Source organism: Pezoporus wallicus, unplaced genomic scaffold, assembly GCF_028554395.1.
Source record: "Pezoporus wallicus isolate ANWC-B61680 ecotype Strahan unplaced genomic scaffold, APGP_CSIRO_Pwel_v1 scaffold_7392, whole genome shotgun sequence".
In the NCBI taxonomy this organism is placed as follows: Eukaryota; Metazoa; Chordata; class Aves; order Psittaciformes; family Psittacidae; genus Pezoporus; species Pezoporus wallicus.
In genome coordinates, this window is record NW_026639923.1 from 3,624,847 (window position 1) to 3,641,653 (window position 16,807).

General features: G+C 40.5%; 1 long non-coding RNA gene across 3 annotated transcripts in view; it reads right to left on the reverse strand.

The window, feature by feature from the left end:
- Window positions 1-16,807, reverse strand: part of LOC130603272 (uncharacterized) — a 174,460-nt gene that overhangs the window by 36,296 nt on the left and 121,357 nt on the right. The gene's annotated exons all lie outside the window — the stretch shown is intronic.

Here is a 16,807-nt window from a genome sequence, read left to right on the forward strand (position 1 = left end):
TCTGCAGCTCTGCCCTTGGCTTCTTCACTGTTCCTTAGCAAACCAGCTCTTACACAAGTGTCCATACGCAAGTGTGTGAGTTTGCTGTGAAGGAGGGAGAAGCTACACTGCTCTCAAAGACACTGTTGTTAAATTATAAGATAGCAAGTGCAAGTAATGAGGGCTTGTTGAAAGTCTAGTGGCTGTATCTAATAGTAGCAGTGTTCAGTGCAGTAATTACAGAGGCAAGAGATTGCTGAACATGTGTAAAAAAGGAAATAATTGGACTAGCAGTAATGCAAAAGCTTCTCCAAGCCTAGAGCAATTTTTATTTTGCCCTCCTACCGATGTGCTGCTTATCAAGGATACAGTGGTTAGAAACTAGCTCTCTTTAGTGAATGTCAAGTTTAGGCTTTCTATCCAGGAACCCCAAGGCTTCCCATCCAGCCATCCAGTACATCCACGGTTCAGGACACAAAGGTAAGATCACTCAAACACCTTACTGCCTTGCCCTGAAAGGATACATCTGCCTGTTTTCATGGAAGCCTGAAGAACTTTCAAGGGAGCAAACTAGCAAAGCAAATCTCCAGCAACCTACTGAAAAGAAGGTGCTAAGAAAGTGCTCACAAGATATTGCTGTGCTGCATTCTTCACATTAATATTTTCACACCAGGTGGAAACTTTTCATTTTCTCTAATCTCTTCCTCTTCCATTCCCCACCCTGAGATGTCACACTGCTAGCTGCAGTCTTGCTTCCCTAAAGGTGATTTCTCACAGCTTTCTCAGCAGCTATTCTGTGTGCTGGAGTCTTTCAGTGCTTTCCTGAGTGCCTATTGCATCCAGTTTCAAAAGAAAGCTTTCTGAAGGGGAGTGGGTGGTTAGTGTTATTCTGTTAAGTCCTTGGCATTGCTATTACAAATCTCACTCACATATGGTATCTGCCCTGAAACCCTGGAATTCAGCCTTAAACTTCAAAACTCATAGCTCCATTTTGGCACACCTGCTGATCACAGCCTTTATAAATCTAGCCAGAATTGAGCATTAACTTCACCTTACAGCATCTGTAAAAACCTTAGTCACATATTAGTCTTTTGCTGTCTCAAGTACTACTGCTTCTTTTAAAATTGTATTAAATTCCTGTTCTTCACAAAGTGAAGCACAGAATTAGCTGACTTACCTGTTTAACTGCTTTACTCTAACAGACGTGTGTCTTGTTGGGCAGGGGAAAGTCACTATTTCAGTCACTTACCCACATGTATCACCAGCTTGCTCTCTCGCAAGCTGCTGAGTCATTTTTCTCTCTGTCTCATCATGGAACACTTCTTGCTATATCTGACAAAACATCCTGACACACTGTTTCTATGAACTCGCCACCAACAAAGTCTGAGACCATAGAGCAAAAGAACTGAGATAACTGTCTTCCTATTGCAGTAGGAAAAGTAGCTCTTACTCACTGTGAGCAGCAGAGCTTGAACTTCTCTACTTCCCAGTCTTGCTAAAGGGAAAACTGATTCGTATTAAAATCAGAAGGAAACAGCACAAAAGAAGATGTTGACAGTGTCATTAAGGATTTCTTTTAAATGACAGAATAAAGCACAACTAATATCTTGGCTTGAGGGAGATAAAACACTTGTGTGGATTCTTCCATTCTCCGATATCTGATATCACCTGATGTCACTGCTATGTAGCAATGGTTCTTGTAACTCTCTTAAAATTAATTCTGCAATACACATCTGTTACCGGTTCTGCCAACCAAAGACTGTATAAAGATCAGCTTGTAATGAGAATCAGTTTAACCCCATTTACTTTCTTAATGTCAGCAGTATCACAGAGATCGCTTATAATCTTGCATGTTAAAGGAAAGCAGTTAATTGTGCTGCTGTACCAGATTTAGACATAAAAGGCAGAATTAATAACAGGTTTAAAGAAAAAGCTGAGAACAGGATTTCTGAATGCAGGAAAAAGCTAGTGTGAGTTAATCTCAGCTGGTAAACAGAAAACACAGTTAATATTTGGTTAAAAGATAAGACTAAGAATGGTTATTGATCTGAATGACTTATACATAGAATGAGGGATAGAAAACAAACATTTTGATGAAAACAAGTGACAGAAGCACCAAGGTTGCCCCTTTGTTTAAAGTATAGTTCTCCTGAGCAAATGTGGCTGCCAGAATAGAAACAACGATTTCTGAGCTTGCCCCACAGGAATTCTCATATGGTTAGTAGAGACCAAATAGGCACCAGGTAGGTAATATGGGATGGTCTCATGCTACCTGGATACTGCTGGGTATGGAGCCAGGGCCTCAGGTAAAATAACAGGATCCAGTTTAGGACTGTTGGAGGAACTTACGGATGCAATAAGGCATATAACACTTTTTGCAGAGGGCTAGAAGGGAACAGGTGTGCAGGTCCTCTTGGTTTCAGCGAACATGAGTGGCCTACCTTCCATTTCTGGAGAAAAAAATAACCCAAAAGACTGTGAGCGTATTTGCATCCTTAGGCCCCTGAATACCTTTATTCTTAATGGTCTTAATACCTGCTTAAAGCAAGCAGGACTGTAGGTTGGCAGGGAAAGATTAGAGCCTTTCAACTCATAATTTATTTCCCAGGCTGCTCTTAGGGCACAGCAATTATGCACTTTCCCTTACCCAGGACAGACTGTAAAATGACTCTATTGTCCTTAAAGACTAAATCAAAGTAAGCAAAAAGGTAAGTAAAGGTTTTCTACATAGCTGCTACCATTTTATAAAAAAAAAACCTATTGAACTTAAATGAAAGGTACCCATAGGAACATAACTTATCTTTTTTTTCTTTATTTTTAACGATCCAAGACACCGTTTAAACAACAATGCTACTATAGATTTACTTAGCTGATTTCTTTCTGAGTACACCAGAACCCTGATCCTTCAGACAATGAATGCCACAGAAAGCAGCATTAGGCAACTTACTGTGAGACCAAAGTGTATTTGTGCAGCAATAAAAAAGAAAAGAGTTAGGACAATAATGAGCAACCAAATAGTAACACAGTTAAGGGTGCTGCTTTGCAGGAGACAAGTGACTATTCTCAACTCTGAAGTGCCAGTGTAATGAATCACAAGAGCCCACTAAAATGAGAGCAAACATATAAATTCTTTTTATTTCACTATGTACAAATACCAAAGCAATTCTGGGTTGTTAACCTCCACAGCTTGAGGACAATATGTTCATCATTATTGTATAGCACTTCTTTTTTCAGAAATTCTCTGTATATTGGTTTTGATGGTTTACTGAAGCACAATGTGTGCCTGAAAGGAGGCTCATTATCAGACAAAGCTGAGTAGCTGATAAAAAAGTGGACAACTTCTTAAAAAATTAGCTAGGAAAGGAAGCAAACTGATACTGCACATTATTTCTGACAATGCAGATTGTGAAGAGATACTGAAAATAGTTGGATTTTTGCTTCTGCAAGGATTTCATAGCTCCTCTTTTCCTAAAGGGCTTAACAGTTCCAAGTTTATTTCCTTTACCAGCGCTGCTGTTTCATCTCTATGCACTCTGCTTCCATAGCTACTGCGGAAGTGCACCTATTCCTGCCTTCTCTGCTCTGTGCAGAGTCCCTTTAAGGACTTCAAGCAAGTCTGCTGCCAAAGATGCCTAACTGACATCAACTGAATTAGAGTAGAAACTCCTGCAAAGAACAGCGAGCACATGGGAACTGTTTGTTTTGTGAGGCTGGCTGGGCACACGTCACTCTTGGTAACCACAGTGGACACTGCACTCTCCTCTCCATCCTGATCTGGCCAGGTCACCCTAACTCAGGATTTGAGAAATACCTTCCCTGATGCAAATTGTGTCTTTCAATATATTACAGAAGGATGACATTCCAACAGACAGACAATAGTCTGCAGTTATCTGCCTGCTCCCATCCCTACAGAGAAGGTCATAGTCATGAAGGAAGGCAGAGTAAGGTACTTCAATGTTATCCTTGTAGATGGGCACTATAAATAAGTCATGCTCCATAAAATCGCCTTCTAATTACAGCTCTGACTGATGCACCCGTGCATTGCTGCCATGTTTTCTCTCTGTATTTGCAGCCTTACCACTGTGATCCTGAACCTCACTTATATAGAACTTACCCCTTGGTATTCCTCACATGAAGCATATTGCATGAGTTAAGGTAAAAAATTAGGCACTGGACAAAGTGTTATACAAGTGGTAAGAAACTTCCCTCTCCTGGGAAATGCTTTCTCAGTTTACTAAAAGTTTGAGGAAGCAGATGTATTATTATCTGGGTATGGAAATGTAAGTAGCAAAAAATACCTTTCCTTCTAGACCTGTTCATTATCCATGGAGAACAGGAAGCAAACAAACAAAAAATGCTTAGAATTCTTCAACGGGCAATTGAGTCTTTTAAAAATACTGCAAAATATAAACAGCCACTTCTTTACTTGGAGGACGGGAAAATACCATAAAGCTTAGGCAGCATTTTGTTCAGGAAATCACATCTTTCCCCATTTTCCAGCTGACACATTGCATTGCAAGTCTGTCACAGCACATTACCGTGGTGATGTGATGTAATGCAACACTGCTGATGCAACCCAATCTGATGTGTCTAATGTGATACATCAGGTACAATATTTGAGAAGATTTTTCTGAAAACAACATCCATAGCAGAGAGGTTTTTTCCCCATCTATGCCAATTAAAAAACCTTCCCAAAGAGTTGTATCACCTGGAGGTAATTGCTTTTTCACAGGTAATTAACAGATACCATTAGGTGTGGGAAAGATTTGCTTTTCAGCAACTCACGCCAAAAACAGTGGGAAAAGAGATGATCATAGCTGACATGTAACTGCTTTCCACAGGAGGAGGGGAGGGGAATTCACCCGGATAGATGTTATTTACAGGGCTAGACTGTGCCATCAGGTGACTGGTTCCCCCCCCGCCACTACCACTAGTAAGTGAGAATTCAGGGTTTGGAGCTCTGTGCTTACAGTTCCTCATTTAGGGCCCTGAATTACAGTTATGCTCTGAGGGAAAATAACAGTCACCCATTTATCCAGAGATGCACCAAAAGTCATAAAATAATAGCATAAAAGTATCAACCTTATGAGCTCTTCAGTTCATAAACTGACTGGCAGTTATGTTCACTAATCTCTGTAGTAGATAAATATTGCTGAAAGTGGAATCAAATAGATACCAGCCTCAGCAGATATTGTCGGAAACTGTAGTGAATTCAGAGTGAATTACTCCAATGTAAGCATTGGACACTGCAAATTAATGTAGGACTATCTGAAAATGTGTTTCCAAAACCAACACCAGCTATGGAAAACTGCTGGATTTTTACATACAGAAGGGATATGGTCCATGTGATTTTGATCAGCTGAACAATAAGAATCAGTGGAGAGACTCTAAATAGTCCACTAACGTGGTGATGCTATTTGTCAGCAGAGGGGGCTTCAGCTGAAGTGATAGAAATGGTACTGGACTGATACCACACCTCACGCTGAAAAGCTGGCAGGAGAAAGCTATAAGCAAGCCTACAACTCTTTGCTGTATATCACTTGACCAAGCCAGGGTAAATGAGAGCTAAAATCCTCACAGGCTTTTAAAACAGGCTTTAAGGAGGGCTTCAAAGGAGGAGAAAATATTAGCTCTTAATGTTTTCTTTCTATTTACTCACCTGTATCTTGCCCTGACACTGCCACACACCACTCAAGGTACCTTGTAAATGTAACTTGCTCTGGCCAGGAAGAGAGCAACAGAGGACTGGCACAGAGACAAAATGCCAGGCCGTTTCACTCACCGCTCAGACTGATTTTTCAAGTGTAAAATGTAATTTAAATCTCCATAAAAACCTATTTGCTCCCGAGTCTCAGGATTCTTACCCCAAGTTCTGACCGTGAAATCCAATTGGAAAAAGAAAGAAGCCTTATGCTCAAGGTCTGAAAATCCTGCAACAGCCTCTCAGTCTCAGACTCAACTGTATCTTACACAGCATCTGACCAGCTGCGTTTCTCTTCTCCAAAGGTATGGGATAGTGCCTTGTCTCTAAAAGCCAGGCTTTCAAAGCCAAGCATACACACCCCATTAAAGCGAAGGCATTTGCTGGCTATTTGCACATCCATGCAGCTATCCCAACGAAAGGATCAAACATGAGCCCTCTGAATTTTGAAAATATGGCCCAAAAATGCACATGGCAACTGTACAACTTCATCTCTGAAATTCAGAGTTCATGTAGTCCCTCAGGGCACTTAGGGCATGACAAGCCTCCATTATGGAATCATAGAATAGTTAGGGTTGGAAAGGACCTTAAGATCATCTAGTTCCTACGCCCCTGCCATGGGCAGGGACACCTCACACTAAACCATGTCACCCAAGGCTGTGTCCAACCTGGCCTTGAACACCACCAGGGATGGAGCATTCACAACCTCCTTGAGCAACCCATTCCAGTGCCTCACCACCCTAACAGTAAAGAACTTTTTTCCTTATATGTAACCTGAACTTCCCCTGTTTAAGTCTGAACCTGTTACCTGTTGTCCTATCTACAGCTGCCATCCCCCAAAGGGTATTATTCCATAGGAAAACAAACATATTCCACTGTTCCTAATCCACCAGTGCTTTTCTTGCTGATTTAGATTAGCAGATAACATGAGTCCCAGCAGATTTATTTCATGATCTGGACTTTCTTTTTCACTGTTTAATCTTCCCTCCTAGTACATGTGAAATATTTTTCTTTTATAGAATCTTCTATTTAAAATGATCCTAAATTACTGAAGGATTAGCAATGGACAATGAGATTTAAAAATGTTTGAAATTCGGTTTTCCTTCAGGATAAAAAGTTGGATACAAGGATGATCAGGGGACTGAAGCACCTCCCATATGAAGATAGGGTGAGAAAATTGGGGCTGTTCAGCCTGGAGAAGAGAAGGCTGTGTGGAGACCTCATAGCAGCCTTCCAGTATCTGAAGGGGGGCTATAGGGATACTTGGGGTGGACTCTTCATTAGGGACTGTAGTGATAGGACAAGGGGTAATGGGTTAAAATCTAAACAGGGGAAGTTTAGATTGGATATAAGGAAGAAGTTCTTTCCTGTTAGGGTGGTGAGGCACTGCGGGTTGCCCAGGGAAGTTGTGAACGCTCCATCCCTGGCAGTGTTCAAGGCCAGGTTGGACGAGGCCTTGGGTGGCATGGTTTAGCGTGAGGTGTCCCTGCCCATGGCAGGGGGGTTGGAACTGGATGATCTTAAGGTCCTTTCCAACCCTAACTATTCTATGATTCTATGATTCTGTATCTATATATCTAAGTTTTCCAAATCTCTTGATTATGAAAATTTATCAAAACACTTTGGAACACAGATTAATATTTCTGCCCCTAGTTACCAGTGAGTCATTTCGGAACAGCCTTCTTCACGTTCTAAGATTTTGTAAATCAGGAATTGCAAGTGGAGTAAAAGTACAATAATTTTTGTGTATTTTAATCCAGAAATAGGTAAACCATTCCACTGTCACATTTTCTAACCCCTCAGCTAGCATCTTTCATAAGAAGCAATACAATAACTATTTCTATTTATATCTGTGTCTTGCTCCAGTGCCTTCCCACAGGCATAGGATTAGGTGAAAAAAAATCTTTTATTAAATACAAAAGAAGTTTCTCACTTCTATTATTATATTGTAAAGCTTGAAAATATGATCTATGAATATTCTGAAAGCTCAGAAATGAGACTTGTTATCTATTACATCATTAGTTACATTTCATCCTTTCTTTTCAAAAAGATGTTAGATGGTTTGGGAGGCTTGAGATCATTCTGAAGAGCCAAGAAGTGATTTATGTGTTACACATGTGAATTGATCCATATACCCAACCTGCTGCTGCGCCTCACCTGTCAGCTTGAGCGCACAGACTATTTTATCAATGCACAAGACAGAATTTAAAGGAGCTTTTCCCAATCAAAACCTCTCTTTGGATTTTTCCGAGTTTTCCCTCTTGATTTCTGCTGTTATGAAGTGTGACAGTGTGCTGCTCATGAAAAAAAGCTTCTCAAACTTTCAGCTGTCCCATGTATCAATCATTTTTTGCCTTTTGCTTTTCAACCCAGTCCACATGTACTTCCGGGTGAAATCAACCACTCCATTTAAAAAGCATTTATTTCTCTAAAGAGCAAAGTTCACCTGATATTCTGCTTTATGTTGGAAGAAATAGTGACATGGTCATCTGCCTTCCAATTAAGACGACTTATATCTGAGAGACTGGGAAACCTCACCTGTACCTATTAATGTATCACATCTATGACTGGGGGGAGAAAGAATATCTCTTTTCTACTCATGGACTTAGCTTAGCAGTTTGCTGACGTGAGAGTTAGTTATCTGCTCCAGTATCAGGTAACAGCACCACCTTCTGCCAACAAGTTACCATCTCTTTAGAAAACTATTAGATCAATTTTCTCCTTATGATTTCAGTAGCTTTCTCAAACATTTCTGATGTAGACAGCAAACTTTAGACCAACATCTTTAAGGCTCTTTTACAACACTCCAAGCTGTCCAGAAGAGACATAGATGCAACCACTGAAGTTTAACACTTTTACTCACAAAAATATAACAAATCTAAATGCTTTAAAGCTAAACACACTCTGCTTCAGCAAAACACTTAAATGCTTAACTGCACAACACTTTAATAAATCCTCAAACATTTTCTGCTGAAGCAGGGCTTGAAATGCCATTGCAAGATTACCAGCCCAGTTCCCTGAACACCTCCATGGCATTTTCAACACGATTTAGGAGGCCAGGCAGATCACAGTACCTAGCTCAGTCTGAAAATACCATTTGGGCCCCCAAGTCATTTGGGTGGTTTCAAGACTTTAACCTGTGAAAAAGGAGAAATGACAGAAACAGTGGGAGAGAAAAATGGTGCTCCCAATACAGGCACAAGAGGATAGGTTTCTCCTATGCAGCAAAAGCCCCCAGGAGTGAAAGAGAAACTCCCAGGCTGCAGGTTAGACACTGAGCACTTTACTCCGTGTTTGTGTGGCACACACCACATGAGTTTGCTCAAATGGCTGCAGCCAGCATCCTACAGTTACACATGCTGTATGCACATATGGATACATATGCACCTCCTAAGATACCTAATGATATAAATTCACTGTCAGGTCCAACGCATGTATATATATGTATCCATCTGATATATTAGTAAAAATCCACTTCAATCTTTAAATTAGAGCAGTCCTACACTAAAATGAACCAGAGCAGACTGCCAGGTCAGCAAAATGTCTCTGATCCTTTGCCCCAGTCCCAAAACCCCAGGCTGAGGCAACCGCTGAGGCAAAGAAAGGCTGAACAAGGTAGCAGCAATGATGAAGAAAGGCTGCAGGCTGACTTGTTTCAAGACAGCTGTTTCCTCAACTCCTCCTGTCCAGAGAGCAAAAAAGAATAGCGATGCACCTTCCTGCCTCTGTATTCTTCCCCCAGCTCTGATCTCACCTCCCATAACAGGAATGACCAACATTCATCCGGCAGTCCTGTCAATGGAGAATTTGATTTTGCACACACTGTTGGGAAGCCTTGGACAACGTCTGCTTCTCAACATTACAGCAGTACATAATGCTACAACCATCCAGTGTAAAATAGGTTTTCTCAGCCATTTTCACTGAAATAATCAACTTTCCCCAGTGCTATCGGTGGAAGCACAGGAAGGAATTAGCAACAGGCAGACTCCTGCACCTGCCACGCAGACACATATACCGCAAGATGCGAAGCACGGTATTAAGCAAACATCTGCCATGTGTTGTTCTCTTACCGGCTTTCCCAGGGGAAAACTGAGAGGAGAAAGGGTTTGGTTATGGATTATGATCATTGAGGGCTGCTTATCACATGAGCAGGAAAGTTTTTTCCACTAATTCTTGCATCAGTTCTGTAACTGCTGACTGAACTGACAGATATCATTTGGAATGCAAATAGGGCCCATCAGCAAAAAGAGGACTGGTGGCTGGGAAATGCAACACATCTCCAAGGCAAACTGCTGTAACTATTCTCTCTCTAAAGAAAATTTTGTGTTTCTAATATTGCTGTGTTTTGTTAAATTGGATTCTGATGTCTGCCCCGACACTCAGCAGCAATAACTCCTGAACACTTTGAAACGCTTAGCTGGGTGACATAACTGGGTAATGAGACTTAAGATACAAAATGGGGGCATTTATTCCTGGGAAGGTAACTGAACAGCTTCTGGCTGAGTCTTTAAAGACAACTCACTTCCCTTTTCCTCAATGTTTTCCATGTTTTCCCACACACACACATTTCCTCTTTAACCCCATGCTCCTGTGAGTTACTATCTAGGATGCTGAAGAGGTTCCATGTCTGATGTAAAACTATTGGCACATGCATGCAGTGAGGATATGTAGAGCTGAATACATTTACACCAGTTACAAAAGGGGATGCTCCTCCATCCTCTGTATATCTTCAAAATATTCCCATAGACTTCTAAGGGAAAATACCTTAATTCAAAGTGTGTGCAGAAAGTCAAAGTGGGGTCTTTTAATAGCAGGAAACCTGCAGGGAGGTAATAACCTCCTACCCAACTAAAAATTAGTCGTTTGTATCTTAAGGTGTCCATCTATGTTCTCTTTCTACTTTACAGGCTATAAATGATATCCCCACCTTCAGCTTAGGTTAGGCGTCTAATTTTCACACAGCTAAGGTTCAAAGACATGAACCTTGCACAATGTATATAGTTACTTTTAAGAGTGAAGCTGTGCTCTAATGACAGGAAACGTCATATTTTGATGATAAAATTGTCCCTCTGTGGGAAGCACACCTAGATGCTACTGGATTGAACCAAGGGATCCGGGAGTGATGGTGTCAGTGGACACAGAAATAAAGAATAAGGCAATGACGAGCCAACCAATAAACCAGTAATTAAGACTATTTGGCAGGGTGAGGGTGTTTTGGGTTTGATATTTGTGGATTTCTTTCCTCTGGATTTAAAAGAATTCGGCTTATCTAAGTTTCAGAATCACTTAAATGAATTCCAGTTCTGTTCAAATCAATGAAAGCCTTTGTAAGACAGCTGTAATTTTATGTGCATGTGTTTTAGTAAATTAGAGGGTTTAGCCTTAAGGATTCACTTTAGCGTAATCTACTAAAAAGATAAGTAGAACCAGATGTAGTGTCTTTTAAACTGCTGGACAGTTGCAACTGGAGCAACAGCATTGAAAGCAACTTAATAGCATTAGGAGCAGATTTTCTGACTCAAAATAAATAAATAAGTATTTTACAGAAGTAGTTGTAAATATTTTATATTTACAATGTAAGGAAAGAAGGGTGCAAATAGGTAAAAAACCCTAAATCCTAAGTAATTGGTTTTACCTTGTTCTGTTTGTGCACATCCAGGGAGAAATACAAGCTGTAGTATAAACCATTTAACTAAATTAAATTCTAGTTAGCATCTGGGTTCTCATCAATAAGAGTCTATATTTCTGAGGCGCCACAGACTGGTGGCAGTAATAGACACATAAAGATTTTAATAGGTAAATAAATTTGCTGTAGCATTTCTCCTGTTACCAAAACACAGCTTAGCAGAGTAATTAGTGGTTAGATATCTGACTATAATGAAGCAAATTCTCTAATCATTAAAAATTCTCAAGAAAGAACATTCATATCATCAGTAATGTTTACTTATTGAGGCACATTCAGCACCAGAAATAGTTTTCACCTGATTCCTCTCCCCACATAAATCTTTAAGAAGTGATTTTCATCACCATTAGAAAGTGATTTTCAGGGTCACCATCAATTTCTGATCATTTCTTATGTCCTTAGCCACTCTTTTTTTTTATTATTTTTTTTTTAAATAGGTAATAAAAATCCATGCGGTTTAGCTATAAATCCACCAGATCTGGGCTGCATCACAGTGTCTTTATGTCTTAGTCCTGAATTCTTATTTATAAATCTCCTAACTCTTTTGAGTCCTCAAGAGGGCTGTGCATAGAATGAGTGACTATAATAAATCTGAAGAGATAAGCATTTACCCCAGCCTAACCAGACTTTTTATGTTCCCCTTTTTTTTTTATGTTTGGGTAACTACAAGTTTGACTATCTTGTTATTAGCACCATTTCACAGATGCGCACACACACATGAGGCAAGGAGCTGAACATGTGGTCCTAAGGCTTGTACGTGTGTCTGCTCATCTTTAATGGATTAGGTGAAGCTGGATCGAAAGCTGGAGGCTTGCCAGCACATAAGAAATTGAACCCAGATCTCTTGACATTACATCCAGTGTCTTACTTATGCAAAACCATTTACTTCTGGTATGCAGTTTGCCACTTTTGAACGGTTTAGAGACCAAATTCCCATTGAAGTCGGTGGAAGTTAAACACAAACAAGGACTGATGACAATGCAATTGTATTTTGGAAACTACCAAGCAAAATAAATCTGGTGGTGCATAACATTTCAATTTCAATGGCTGTACCTCAGGCTTTCTCATCGCTATTAGGTCTGTAACTTCCACAGATGTAAACTTGCCAAGCTCAACGAGTAATATGTAAAATACCGAGCCAAATCTTTTTCTGATTATAAATAAACACAGCTAACAAACATCTCTTGGGATGAAGAAAGAATTGTAAAGTCACTGCAAAGAGCTGATTCTAGCCCTGCAGACTATCAAGTGTTCGAGAGCAAGTGGTAGGGATGGACTGGAGAGGAGAAGAAAATAATGAACTAAATTACAGCCCTGGATCCAGGGGACAGGCAGCCCACGAGAGTTTAATTTTTGTCAGTACGGCACACAGCTATACTTTGGGACACCCTGGAAAGAAGGCATTCCTGTTGAAAACAAACCCCAACAAACAAACCTTTTCTGCTCATAGCCAGATGGTGAGAGCTACAGGACCTCTCTTTTTTTGGCTGCCAGGGAGCGGAGCTAATGGAATGGTACTTGTTCCATACCAACAGTAAAGAACTTAAAGTTAACCCAAACAGCAGAGACTAAATACAGGGTCTGGGCTCAACTGGAGCTCTAGATCTACAGCAACAGGAATTCCTCACAGACTGACATCTGGCAAACACCTGAATGGGAAAACTACCAGCGGTGACACATTCACTGAAATGCTTCTCTCATCCTCTTTTTCTATTATTATTTTTTGACTCTTTCCTGAATTGGCAATAAGATTACGTCTTCTGTATTGCCCTCTCATTGATTTGCTCCTCAGAAGAGAATGACGGTGTTTCTGAGAAATAAATAAATAATCGAATAAACTAAAGCTCAGAGGCAATCTGCATGTAAATCAGCATTAGTCATTGACATTTGAGACTTGACAATAAGCCATCCCAGTCCCAGCTGTCCCCACAAAAGCTGATCTCCTTTGTAAGACAGAGAACACTGAAGCAAATGAAACCAAGGATGAATATAGATAAGATGTAAACTCTCTTTGCTTGAACTTTATCCTAAAACCTCCTTTGTTCCTCAGCACATAGGAATACTTTTACCTACTGCTGGTATTGATGTGAATTTTGTCTTTGGTATTTTCCTTCCAAAGATATACTACACTTCTCACCAAAGTTGTTTATAATGTATTTGCCCACATGTGCAGTTGCATCACTGAAGGAGGCTGCTTAAACTGGAGAATATGTTCACTATTCCATTCTCTGTACTATGCCCCACCTGTAGTAAAACCTATTAGCTTAAACTAGGTCTTGTTACCACTTTTCCAACTAATTTCTTTCCCTCTCAATAGCCTAGCTCCATTCTGACAACCCTGCTCTTACTAAAAATCAAGAGATTTGGATTAACACAAATATTACTAGAGACTGAACACAGCTCTGAATAGCACTAAAAATATTCTAGTGTTATTTTGCCAAGTCAAATTGCTTAGCTCTAGCTCTTACCAGTATTTCTACTGAAAACTCAGCTACAGGTATGTTTCTGTGCTGTTTTGACCTTTCTCATCTAATACTGCTGCAAGGAAATGCAATGGATAGCAGAGGGCTGCCTGTCCAGGGAGGGAAGTGTTTCAGCATGCTCTATGGCAATTATCCAAAGCCGGGGCTGGATTTCTATTGCTGTCAAAGCCCTAAAAAAGTGCAGTCAGTTACCAGCCCGAAAGGCAGTGGGAGATGCTGCACACTATGAGAACGAAACCTTTCCCAGCATTTCATTTAATCTATTACACAACAGAGAACATCATGTAACTATTACACCCAAAAGCAGTTCACTCAAGTGTGCCAGCAATTAAACCTAGCTAAACGTGTATAAATGCAGCTTATAATTCCCTTTTGACAGGGGGTATTACTCTTCTCCAGGAGATATGGCCCTGATCCCACTAAGACTGTTTACAGAGTGAGGTATTTACTGGAAGAGCTATCCTGGTTTCATCTGGAATCCTCCTCTCTTTTGATGCCTCCTTTTTTGTTAGAAAAACTGAAGCACCTCTGCGTCCTTCCATTTACAGGAAGGTTGGAAATGCCAACACAAGAGGCTGACTGACATGATGCAATGACAGTTTCCAGGGAAGTCTTACTAGATCTGGGGCTGATTCTTTTTTGCTATGCTTTTGGGTTTATTCTTTTTTTAACAAGAATGCAGAAAACCATAGGAAGCAAATCCCTATTCTTGAAAACCTTCATTAGGTTTTGGAAAAGGTTTTGAAAACCTTCAAACCTCATAGTTTACCATCCGTAACCTAATTACGGGTAAAACACCTCCGAATTCCCAAAGCCCTAATTATGTGCATAAGCCTCAGCATAATGTTGCCTTGGTGTTGCTAAACAGAGCAATGAGGTTATGGAAGAATGAAAATATTGATTTTCTTTGACAGAGACAAGGAGGGCTCAGCTTTGGGTTCTTGCAGTGGTGTTATCAGCTTAACCAAGTCTAATTAGCTTAATTCATTGTGGTCAAGTCTTCATACAAGGAGAAAAAAAGTCCGATCAACAACCAAGAACATCACCAAAGGCTTAGACACACTGGCTTATATGAAGTTTCCCTGCCTTTCCTATGCACAGAGGATCTAAGAGGCAGCCAGAGATCTAAGTCCTTTAATCCCCTAAAAGTAATACATTAGAAAAGGCTGGAAAAATCCACCCTTACAAAAGGTTTATTAAATGTCATGTACTTTATGCTAAGAAACCTGCTGAAAGATGGTGCTTCAATCCATGGCTGAAGGAGTTTGGGCTCTCTTCTACCAGGTGACTGTTCAGGACACAAACGAATGTCACACACTGAATGATTTCATCATCATCAGGTGGTATTTGGAAACTAACTCTTAAATGGCCCAGCTGGTGTACAAGATCCCATGATGGAATTTACTGCTTTCTGTTAAAAACAAAATTCCTCCTCCCCTACCCTCTTTCTCTTCCAAAACCCTGCTGGCACTGGATACTCTAGAACGCTTTCTCTAGCAAAACTTCTATATCAAAAGTCAGTTACTGCAGCACATGAAACATTACTGCTTCAGCATGCCAAATAAACGTCAGAACAAGATGGAGCATTCTGAAAAAAAAATGTGCTATTCTTCCTGGGTTTTCTGCAATTGTACCTATGCTGTCACATCACATCAGTTCATCAACTCCACCGCACACGAAGACACTGTTTTCTCAAGTGGTGAGGAAAAGACAAATGAGCGTACCCTTGCAGTGGGCAAGGAATATTGCTCCAGTTACAGAATGAGCAGCAAACTTGCTCTCCCAGCACAGGTGAGCAGAGAGCATCACAGGCACCTTTCCTGCCCACATTTCCATTGTCCTTTTGAAGAAAAGGCAGGTTTTGGCACAGAATCTCTGGTCTTCCCAGCAAAGAGCCAGGATGAGCCTGGGGACATCCTCCTTCCCCTGTCCTGCAGTGTAACCCACCCCCTAGTGATGTAAATCCACTGGGTTGAAAGCACTTGCAGGACCTCCTATCCTGCACTTTTCACAAGAAAGAAGATCCAATCTGTACTTGATCCCTGCCCTACCTAAAGCAATCAATATTGTTTGTCAACTAATTTTGAAAAACAATTCTGCCAACATGTCCACAACGCCTTGCTCCTCCTTTCTTCTCAGTTTCATTGCTGAGCAATTCCCACCAGTTAGTTACCATTTTTAAGAGAGGTTTTCACAGCACAGCACTGGTAATTTAGTGTGTTATACTGCTACGGCTGATATAACTGGTGCTACCAGAAAAATTGAGAAATCAAAAGAATAAGTATCTCCTAATATAAACTAAGCAAGTTTCTTTTGGGTCCTTTGGCTACCAACTCTCTCTCTAGTTCCTGTGTGAAAGAATCCAAGCAAATAATACTGTACATTACCAACCACTCTGACTACCAGCAATCATTTTGCCTTCTGTCAGAAGATACCTGCTATGATGGAAATTGTTTCACCTGTGTCCCAGATCACAGAATATCTAGAAGCCTGTAATCCTTTACTTTGCTCTGCACTGCTCAAAGAGATGTTCATCACCAGTTATAAATCCATAACATTGTCATAGGAAACCCTAAGGGAATCTTCTAACAAAGTCTCGCTGGTGTTAGCAACTGATAAATTGCCATATATTAGAGTAATTCCCTCTCCACTTCATTTCCTCCTGAGGCATTTCTAAGAGCAGCCATAACCTGGCTTACTGTAGTTGTGTAATTACCTGATAATTAATAGATTAGTGGTCCTCCAATTTGTAACCATTACTCTCACCTCTGTGCAACATCTCCTGCAGCAAGATCCAGGTTAACTCACTGGCTTAGCCTGCTGTCACTTTGCAGTGATAACACAATGACAAGGGGTTGAAATGTACTCAGTGAAATACCCAGGATCTGGGATAGAAACAAAACCTGAGATGCTCCTTGCACTTGAGCAGTTGGTCATTGCAAAGGATCACTATAGGAACAG